Below are 10,346 nucleotides of genomic sequence, written 5' to 3' on the forward strand. Positions count from 1 at the left end.
TGAGTGTTTTGTCCTTAGACATTGATCAACTTTTGCTAACACTCAGCTTTTCCAACTCTTCCTATTTCACTGGTCAGATATACTTGTCATTGCCACCAGCAACCTTAGAATTTAGAGATAGAGCGGGGAAAGAGGCAGGAAATAATTTAAGCTGGAGAGTTTAGAACTGAGTTTAATCCCATCTGAATCCCTTGCCATAGTTTTTGGTGTTTCAGCCCATATATAATTATTATGACCTGTATTCGTATACAAATGACTTCTCTTTCTATTGAAAATAATAATTATTACTATTATTATTGAAGTATGTCCCCCAGCTAAAGAGTTAGGTAAACATTCCCCAATAAAACTCAGGTAAATAGTTGAATTTCTTTACTTGTATGTGGTTTTAAGATAGTACATTTTAATTTCTTTTTTATATTAAATGATATTACCATAGTTATTTCCATAAGGAAGAGTGAGGATATCTAGTCATGAGTCCAAGCTAATTACTAGGCCTGAAACTATGTCTGCATTTCTTCTATAAATACAATTTATTCTTCTGTATGCAGGCCTTTCTTTCTTTTTTTTTTTAAATTAACATATAATGTATTATTTTCTGCAGGGGTACAGGTCTGTGAATCATCAGGTTTACAAACTCCTCAGCACTCACCATAGCACATACCCTCTCCAATGTCCATAACCCAGCCACCCTATCCCTACCTCTCCACTGCCCCAGCAACCTTCAGTTTGTTTCATTAGATCAAGAGTCTTTTATGGTTTGTCTCCCTCCCAATCCCATCTGGTTTCATTTTTTCTTTCCCTGCCCCCCACAACCTCCCTCCCTGCCTCTTAAATTCCTCATATCAAAGAGATCAAATGATAATTATCTTTCTCTGATTCACTTATTTCGCTCAGCATAATACCCTCTAGTTCTATCCATGTCTTTGCAAATGGCAAGATTGCATTTCTCTTGATGGCTGCATAGTATTCCATTGTATATAGTATTCCATTGTATATATATACCACTTCTTCTTTATCCATTCATCTGTTGCTGGACATCTAGCCTCTTCCCATAGTTTGGCTATTGTGGACATTGCTGCTATAAACATTTGGGTGCATGTGCCCTTTCGGATCATTACCTTTGTATCTTTAGGGTAAATACCCAGTAGTGCAATTGCTGGGTCATAGGGTAGCTCTATTTTTCAACTTTTTGAGGTACCTCCATACTGTTTTCCAGAGTGACTGCACCAGCTTGCATTCCCACCAACAGTGTAGGAGGGTTCCCCTTTCTCCTCATCCTCGCCAACATCTGTCATTTCCTGACTTGTTAATTTTAGCTATTCTGACTGGTGTGAGGTGGCATCTCATTGTGGTTTTGATTTGCATTTCCCTGATGCCAAAGTGATGTTGAGCACTTTTCATGCATCTGTTGGCCATCTGAATGTCTTCTTTGCAGAAATGTCTGTTCATGTCTTCTATGCAGGCCTTATAAAGTTATTGTGAGTATTAAATGAGTTAATATGTGAAGCATCTGGAAAAATGCTTTACATGAAAAAAAGCTATATAAGGATTAGGACACTTGGGTGGCTCAGTCATTTAAGCAGCTGCCTTCAGCTCAGCCATGACCCAGGGTCCTGGGGTTGAGCCCCACATCAGGCTCCTTGCTCAATGGGGAGCCTGCTTCTCTCTCTCCCTTTGCCTCTCCCCCTGCTTGTGCTCTCTCTCTCTCTTCCTCTTTTTCTCTGTGTCAAATATATAAAGAAAGAAATATTTTTAAAAAAAGCTATATAAGCATTGCTCAATGGAGAAATCCCTTGGTGAAAAGCTTTAGGATTAAGATGGTGTCTTATATTAAAAGCTTTGTCTTAAAGTAATAGTAATGAATAAAGTAACAGTAAGAAAATCACATAGGAGCAATGACAACAACAAAAAAGTGAGGTGGAATCATCTGGTTGTACAGTATCTGGGAGGCTCTAGGCAAATGAATTTTAGCTTTGCTTTTCCACTTTGTGAACATGGTGACCTCTCCTCACCATGGTTTATCTGTCTCCTGCACTCCATCACACCTTCAACAATTCACTGCTTTCATTCAGCTAAGATACGGTCACCACATTTGAGGCATGTTAGATATTTGTAACACTTCATCATTGCTACTAAAGGCTACTGATACCCACTTTGATTCTCTGCTATTCCTCGGTAAGAGTAGACTTTCTGACAATGACTGTGAAACTTGTGTTAAATAGAGTATGTGTATGTAGGTAGCCTTGTTGGTAGCAGATTTCAGTGACACTTCAAATCATCTTCTTCCTTATTCCCACAACAACAGGTTTATTATTCTTTGTGTGAGTCTCATAAAAACCTTTCAGTGATTCTTCCTAGTCCATGACACATCTGTGCTGAAATATCCTGTGAATACCTCCACTATGTTGTGCATGTCTGAAAGTAAGGACAGAGTCTGACCTTCAAAGCCTTTGCAACACAGTCCAGTGTCTGGAAGAGTCATATCATAGGAGGCTTAAAATAAACATTTGTCTTCTTCATTCATTCATTCATTTTGAATTTGTTCTTGCATCACAGACACCCATCAGGTGAAGTTCTCTGTTGTATGCCCAATTCTTGGCTGTGTAGTATGTAGGTTGAATCTTTGTTTTATAAGATGTGTTCATATACACAATGAAATATTACTCAGTCATCAGAAGGGATGAATACCCAATTTTTTAAAAGATTTTATTTATTTATTTGACAGAGAGAGATCACAAGTAGGCAGAGAGGCAGGCAGAGAGAGAGGAGGAAGCAGGCTCCCCGCTGAGCAGAGAGCCTGATGCGGATGCGGGGCTCTATCCCAGGATCCTGAGATCATGACCCGAGCTGAAGGCAGAGGCTTAACCCACTGAGCCACCCAGGTGCCCCTGAATACCCAATTTTTACATCAACATGGATAGGACTGGAGGAGATTATGCTAAGTGAAATAAGTCGTCAGAGAAATTAAATTAAATTAAATTATCATATGGTTTCACTTATTTGTGGATCATAAGGAATAGCATGGAGGACATTAAGAGGAGGAAGGGAAAAATGAAGGGGGAGAAAATGGAGTGGGGAATGAACCATGAGAGACTATGGACTCCAGGAAACAAACTGAGGGTTTTAGAAAGGACAGGGGTAGGAGGATGGATGGTCCTGGTGATGGGTATTAAGGAGGGCACAGATTGCATGGAGCACTGGGTGTTATACAAAAGTAATAAATCATGGAACACTACATTAAAACCTAATGATGTACTATATGGTGACTAACAAAACACAATAATAATAAAAAAAAACAAACCAAGATGTGTTTTCTTAGTTTACCTACTTTTCAAGATGTATATATTCACTGGGCCTAAAATCCCCATATCAAGTAAATTATGACAAAGGACATATAGAAGAAGCCATTTTTTTGGTATATAATTAAAAAAATTATAAGACATTATTTTAAAATTACTTTCATTAAATTTCTTTAGCATTCATTCCATTAACTAACTGTATTTTGCTCACCAGCATCTCTCTTCCTTCATCAGGGTTTTTCATTGATAGCACTAGCTTTTCATAACACCTAGAAGTCTTAAAATGCATTTTCAATAAATAGGCAGTATTTGCTTTAAACCTCAAGGTTGAAATTTCTGAACTACTTTATTGAAATTGGAGATCCAAGGTAAAAAAAAATTATATTATTAATCTTCCATAGGTAATAATGTAAATCTGCACTGTATTTTTACCCTTATTTCATTTTTTTTGCATATTCTTTTTTCCTTTTAGATTTCCTATCAATTTTAATACTGTTATGAAAAATAATACCATGACTGACTTACATATTTTGGTTACTGATTAAACCTTTGAGGGAATATATGAAAAGCTAAGAAAGAAGGTATTAATAGATAAGGAAGGGTTCATGTGAACAACACTGCAAATCAGTATTAATAGGTCAATTTTGTAAGAGCACAGAACATAGTTAAAGAAACTGCCAGAGAAAATGATCCAATATTACAGAATTGGGGGAGGTACACTATACTACTTGTGTAAAAATGTTAATGAAAATTCAATGGACAGTATTCATTTACCAACATCAACTAAGCCTGATGGATGTTATTCATTCATTCATTCTTTCATTCAGCAGGCTTTGGGGAGAAAAACTTCAATGTTTAAGGAGGTGCATATGATTCCTCAAGCCTGAAGCCATCCCAAGGATGTACTCATGCAGAGTATGAAGGATATGTCTAAGAATTTAGCCCGTCTTTTTACTTCTGAACAGAGATCCATATTTCCCTTAGAAGAACATGGTTTAGGTTCAGCTTAAATTATCTTCCACCCATTTGGTCAAAATCAAGAACTGCTTCTAAGAACCCCTGAGGCATACTCTTTGAGCTATTCAAAATGAAATTTAGCAATAATACTTCGTATTTGTTAAATAAGATGGCCACGAAGTACCTTCAAGGTTTCATTCTGAAAACACCACTGTTCCATTCTCTATTTAGTCATCAATAATCAAATAAAAAAGGAAAAATACATAAGCTCATAATAAGATCATGATATAAAAATCCTATTGATTTTTTACTTACGACACTCTAAGATAAATTGCTATTGCAGAAAGTATATGGGCTCTGCAGTTAGAAAAATGTGGGTTAAAAATATAAATGGGCCACTTAATAGATTTGTGATTTTGAATGGTACTTCATTTCCTTAGGCATCCATTTTCTCTCTTTACCTTGTACATGAAATTTCAAGCATATTTTGGGAATTAATTGAAATAATATAAATGAAAGTGCTGTATAAACCATGTGGTACTAAATATGCTTTAAGAAGAGCTGGTTTATTTATCTTCTTATAGTTAGAATTGATTTCCAACTTTGGGCAGAATATTCTTAGTAACTGTGTTTAAAGAAAGACATTATGTATTCCAATGGCATACTAAAGATTTATATATTCTATCTCATTCAGTCTTCATCATGACACACTTATGCAACTTTATCTTTATTCCCAAATGAAGAACTGGGGTCAGTTTGGTTTTGTACCTTAGATATATTCATATAACTAACAACTGTTCAATGTAATCAGGGACTACCTAAAATTAAAGTCTATTCTCTTAAAGAAGGTACTACCTAGCCTGTTTAGAAAAACAGGCACAGAGATGGTAATTTCCTGCTTTTTATTTAATAGAGAATGAAAAAATTGATTAATAAAACAAAACATGGACTTCTATACCCATTTGCAAAATAGAACTCCAGTATACTCTATTTAATCTAGTTAAAGGTTGAGCTGATAAGTAATGATGCAATGATATAGTTTGGGAGATTCCATTGCTTTCTATATATCAGACTTACCTCTGATTTTCATACAGGCTCACGAACATGCAGAATGGCTGGAACATAAAAAATATTAGCAGCTGTCATTGTTGTAATCCAGGGAAACCCAGCATTCCCGGACACACTTCCTCTCAGTGAATCATTTTGCTTTCTGCTGCTAATGTTTTTGTCTTAAATTTTCCATTTTATTTAGAGGAAGAATATTTCTTAGAGTACAGAGAATGAGAAAGGAGCAAATAGATGAGGAAGAAAAAATATCAAAAGGTGTTTTAAAACTGTCTGGCATGGTTTCTACATAGATTTTATGTAGCATAAATTACTTATTGTTTTATCTGTTCTTTCTGCTGCTGGCTCACTGGGAATAATTCAGTGAATCAAAATTGCTAGAATAGGACTATACACAAAAAACTAAGGAATATAAAACATCATACACAATAATATTGAATTTGAAAATGAAGCTTGTGGGACAGTGTCCAATGAGGCAGAAAAAGAAAAAAGCAAACAAACAACCACACTAGGTAAAGTTTGTTTCCCTTGATATTATTTTTCAGAGATTAATAGATAAAATCTAGCTCCTAATGCATATCTCTACTGAATGCGTATCTACCCCATGCCATTTTTTAAAACAGATCATCTATTGCATAGTACTAAGTCCATTCTTTACTCCATATTTTTCATCTGCCTTCCAATAAGAATGTTTAATATTACTACTAATACTTTATATATTTTCTCCTTGCTCTGTTGCTCACCAGCAATAGATGTTGAAGAGTTTCTTGTTTTGATTGATTAAAATTCTAATGTATGGGTGCCTGGGTGGATCAGTCGGTTAAGTGTCTGCCTTCAGCTCAGGTTATGATCCCAGAGTCCCAGGATCAAACCCTGCATCTGGCTCTCCTGCTCAGTGTAGAGCCTAGTTTTCCCTCTGCGCCTCATCCACTCATTACTCTTCCTCTCAAATAAATAAATAAAATCTTAAAATAAAATAAAATAAAACAAAATGAAATTCTAATTTATATGCCAAGTATAATATTAGGAATTAGTACCTTCCCTGACATGACTATAATAATATAATCATGCCTAAATGATATAATGTGAGTGTAAAACACCAATAAAATTGTGCAGGTCCTAAGTAAAAGCTATAGATATTTTCAGGTTACCACAATTTTAAATATGCATGAAAGAAACACAACTTTTTGTCTCTTTGTTTTGTTTTACAAGCCAGTTATCACATTGGCTGTTATACCTCAAGACCCCTGGAAAATTACTCAACCTTTCCAATTATCACTTTGCACACCTGTAACAGGGATAATAAATCTATGTTGCCATATATCTGTGAAGTTTAAACATGATATTTTTAAGGACATAAATGGTTGAGCATATGGCACAGAATAATTGTTCTCTATAGAAGAGATATTATTATTTAAAAATTCCTATCAAACACTCACGTGGCATAGGTGTAATGGTGACTGCCTATATCTTCATCTGTTGCATATTTAAACAAATTACACAGAAATGGGGTGTCTGGTGGCTCAGTTGGTTAGGCATCTGGCTTCAGTTCAGGTGATGATCTTAGGGTCCTAGAATTCAGCCCAACATCAGATTCCCCACTCAGCAGAGAGTCTGCTTGTCCCTCTCCCTCGGTCTCTCCTCTTCTCCCTGCTCATGTTCTCTCTCTCTCAAATAAATAAATAAATCTTTAAAAAAATATTAATAACACAGTTAAACAAGGGTAGTACATAAAAAGGACATAACACATGCCCTAAGCATAACTAGAAAGCAAAAGATGTGTGACTATAAAATAACCTATAAGCTGTGAAATAAACACTCAACTGAGTGGGAAGAACTGGCCAGATATGCATCTAGTGTGCACAAAATATGGTTGTTACATAATTTATTTCATACTTTTTATAACTTTAAGAAAAAAATGTAAGAAATATAAGAAAATGTGATATTAGGAACAACAAAAAATTTAAGAATAAATCAATGAAATGAGCATTTACTCAAGTCTTTACAGTAAAAATAAGTATTTTTATTATTTGGAACACTCAGGAAAGTGATTCTTGCTTTATAGCCACTAATGCTCATTTGGTATTGTAAATCAATGAGGAAATGGAACCTATAGAGTGTTTGAAACAAAGACACAGCAAAGTTACTTCAGGTTTAACAGTAAGCTTAAGGAAATGAACACAACATTGCAGGTATCTGTGAGATGGCTATTGGAGGATACTCTAAAAGTTGAAATCTTATTTGCCCTTTATTGGATCTTCACAATTACATCTATTCATGTTAATACATACTTTCATTAGTTTCTAGAAAACAGTACTTTATGCAGCAAGTTTTTGAAAGCTAGTTTTACTTGCTGGTTCCTCAGGGTATAAATAAAAGGGTCCAACATGGGGGCAATTGAGGTGTTGAGAATAGCTGCTCCTTTGGTCAGTGATGCTCTTTCTTTTGCTGAAGACTTGTCATGCATGAATATACAGCTCCCATAAGAGATGGAAATGACAATCAAGTGAGAGGAGAACGTGGAGAAAGCCCTTTTCTTCTGACTAGTAGGTGGGATTCTCAGGATCGTGCTAAGGATGCTCAGGTAGGAGAGAATCACTAATGCTAAAGTAAAGAGCAGAGTGACAAAAGCAAAGTAAAACCAATCATCTCTAAAAGCCATGTCTCTGAGCATGAGAGTTGTAAGATGGGGAAAGAGTCACAAGAGAAATGATCAATTACATTGGAAGCACAGAAATCTAGCTGGAAGATGAGCATGAGTGGTGGGAAAATGGTAAGAAATCCTCCTAGCCAGGACCCAAAGACAAGCAGGGTGCAGATTTTTTTGCTCATGATGGTGGTGTAATGAAGAGGCTTGCAGATGGCAATGTATCAATCAAAAGACATGGCAGTGAGAAGAAAAAACTCAGAAACACCCATGAAGATGAAGAAAAATAGTTGAGCTAAATGATTGTTATAGGAAATGGTCTTGGCATTTGTAATGATTGCCCCCTAAAATCTGGGGATAGAGAAACTGATAAATGTGATTTCTAAGAAGGAGAAATTCTGCAGGAAGTGAAACTTAGGAGTCTCGAGATGTCATTCTATCCAGGTGAGGATGATGATGGCTTTTTTTTACAGTGACACTTAATACGTAAGCCATAAATAAAAAGATAAAGATTACAACCTGAAGCTGTGGGTCATTTGAGATGCCCAAGAGTATGAACTCTGTAATCATTGTATGGTTTCTCATGCTGCTTTTATTTTCTTTAAGCAAAATCTACTCTACTATTGAGAAACATGACCAAAAAAAAAAAAAAAAAGTATTTTAATAGTAGAGGAATTGAAGATTTAAAAATTTTAATGTTCATATTACTAGTCCCAATAAATGAAGCAATGGAACTTTTTCCTATGTGCATTTTTGCGATATACACTCAGTCTGTCACAAGTAATTTACACAACCTCTCTTGATAAGGAAAATCATATTCACAGTTCTATGTTAAAATTCCCCTCTTGAGTGCCTTTATGTAAGACCTGTACCTGTACCCAAATTGTCAATATGTGCAGTAGCTCTCTTAATTATGTTTCTAAGCAACACAGTAATTATATTTGGATTTACATATTGAGACACCATGTTCCAGTTTCCAAGATTGTGTGCTCTTAGGAGTGAAATAACTAATTTTGAGTTTTAGTTTTGAGGCCTTTAAAATACTTTTTTTGTTTTGTAATGCTTTGATGGAAATTAAAGACCCAACACAATTAGAGACCTTAAGAATAGCTTAATTATTTTATTCTTAAGGTGCATTATTTTAAATATGCTCTGCAGAAATAAATGTGTTTCCAATCATGAAAATATAAGACTAGAATTATCTTGGTTGTAAATAAAAGTAAACGTCCTAATTTATGGGAAACACTAGTGAAGCCAGAAACACTAATACTCACATAGATAGACCTATATCAATAATATAGTTCATATTCCATATTGATCTATTTTTATCATTTTAATGTTCTTTTTGTAAATTAACAATTAATTTTGTTTTGCAACTATGTTCACTTGGTCTTTTCAATCTTAAATTTGTTTGATAACAAGAAGGAATTCATAAAGGAGTTTTTAAATCCCAACATTTCTCATTGCCTTCTTTCTAGAATAAATAGATAGAATAAAGAAAATTCTAAGATTTATTTTATAGAAAACACAAATTGCAAAACTAGTCTATATGGCTTTCACCTGTGTTGTTCTCTTTTTATCTTGGTAACCAGAATTTCCTTTGTTCTATAGGTTCCTAATATTTGTTGATCTTTATTTTATAACATGAACTGGTCAAGTGAGTAGGTGATAAGTGTCAGTGCTGTGTTGTGTCTTATTTTCCTGTTTTAATTTTTTGTTTTCTGATGATCAGCATTGTCTTCCTTTAGAAATAGACACATATTTTGAACAAAGTGAAATATCAAAATGCTCACTCTTTTGGGTTTTCCACATAGAGTATCATGTCATCTGCAAAGACTCCACCCCAAAATTGCTACAACTCATATAGTAATTCAGCAATGTGGCAGGATATAAAATTAATGTACAGAATTCAGTTCCATTTCTACATAGCAGTAATGAGACAGGAGAGAGAGACAGTAAGGAATTGATCCCATTTACAACTGTACCCCAAGCCATAAGATACCTAGGAATAAACCTAACCAAAGAGGCAAAGAATCTGTACTCAGAAAACTATAGAATACTCCTGAAAGAAATTGAGAAAGACACAAAGAATTGGAAAAACATTCCCTGCTCACAGATTGGAAGACAAGACAGCATGGTACTGGCACAAAAACAGACACATAGATCAATGGAACAGAATAGAGAGCCCAGAAATAGACCCTCAACTCTATGGTCAACTAATCTTCGACAAAGCAGGAAAGAATGTCCAATGGAAAAAAGACAGCCTCTTCAATAAATGGTGTTGGGAAAATTGGACAGCCACATGCAGAAAAATGAAATTGGATCATTTCTTTACACCACACACTTTGAAAATAGACTCCAAATGGATGAAGGATCTC

The 10,346-nt window shown here is 35.0% G+C and overlaps 1 pseudogene; it reads right to left on the minus strand.

Annotated features, from left to right (window-relative positions):
- Window positions 1-7,617: 7,617 nt before the first annotated feature.
- Window positions 7,618-8,553, minus strand: LOC111140376 (annotated as a pseudogene).
- Window positions 8,554-10,346: the final 1,793 nt, after the last annotated feature.

The sequence above is a fragment of the Enhydra lutris genome, unplaced genomic scaffold (genome assembly GCF_002288905.1).
Source record: "Enhydra lutris kenyoni isolate GAN:26980312 unplaced genomic scaffold, ASM228890v2 scaffoldscaffold758, whole genome shotgun sequence".
In the NCBI taxonomy this organism is placed as follows: domain Eukaryota; kingdom Metazoa; phylum Chordata; class Mammalia; order Carnivora; family Mustelidae; genus Enhydra; species Enhydra lutris.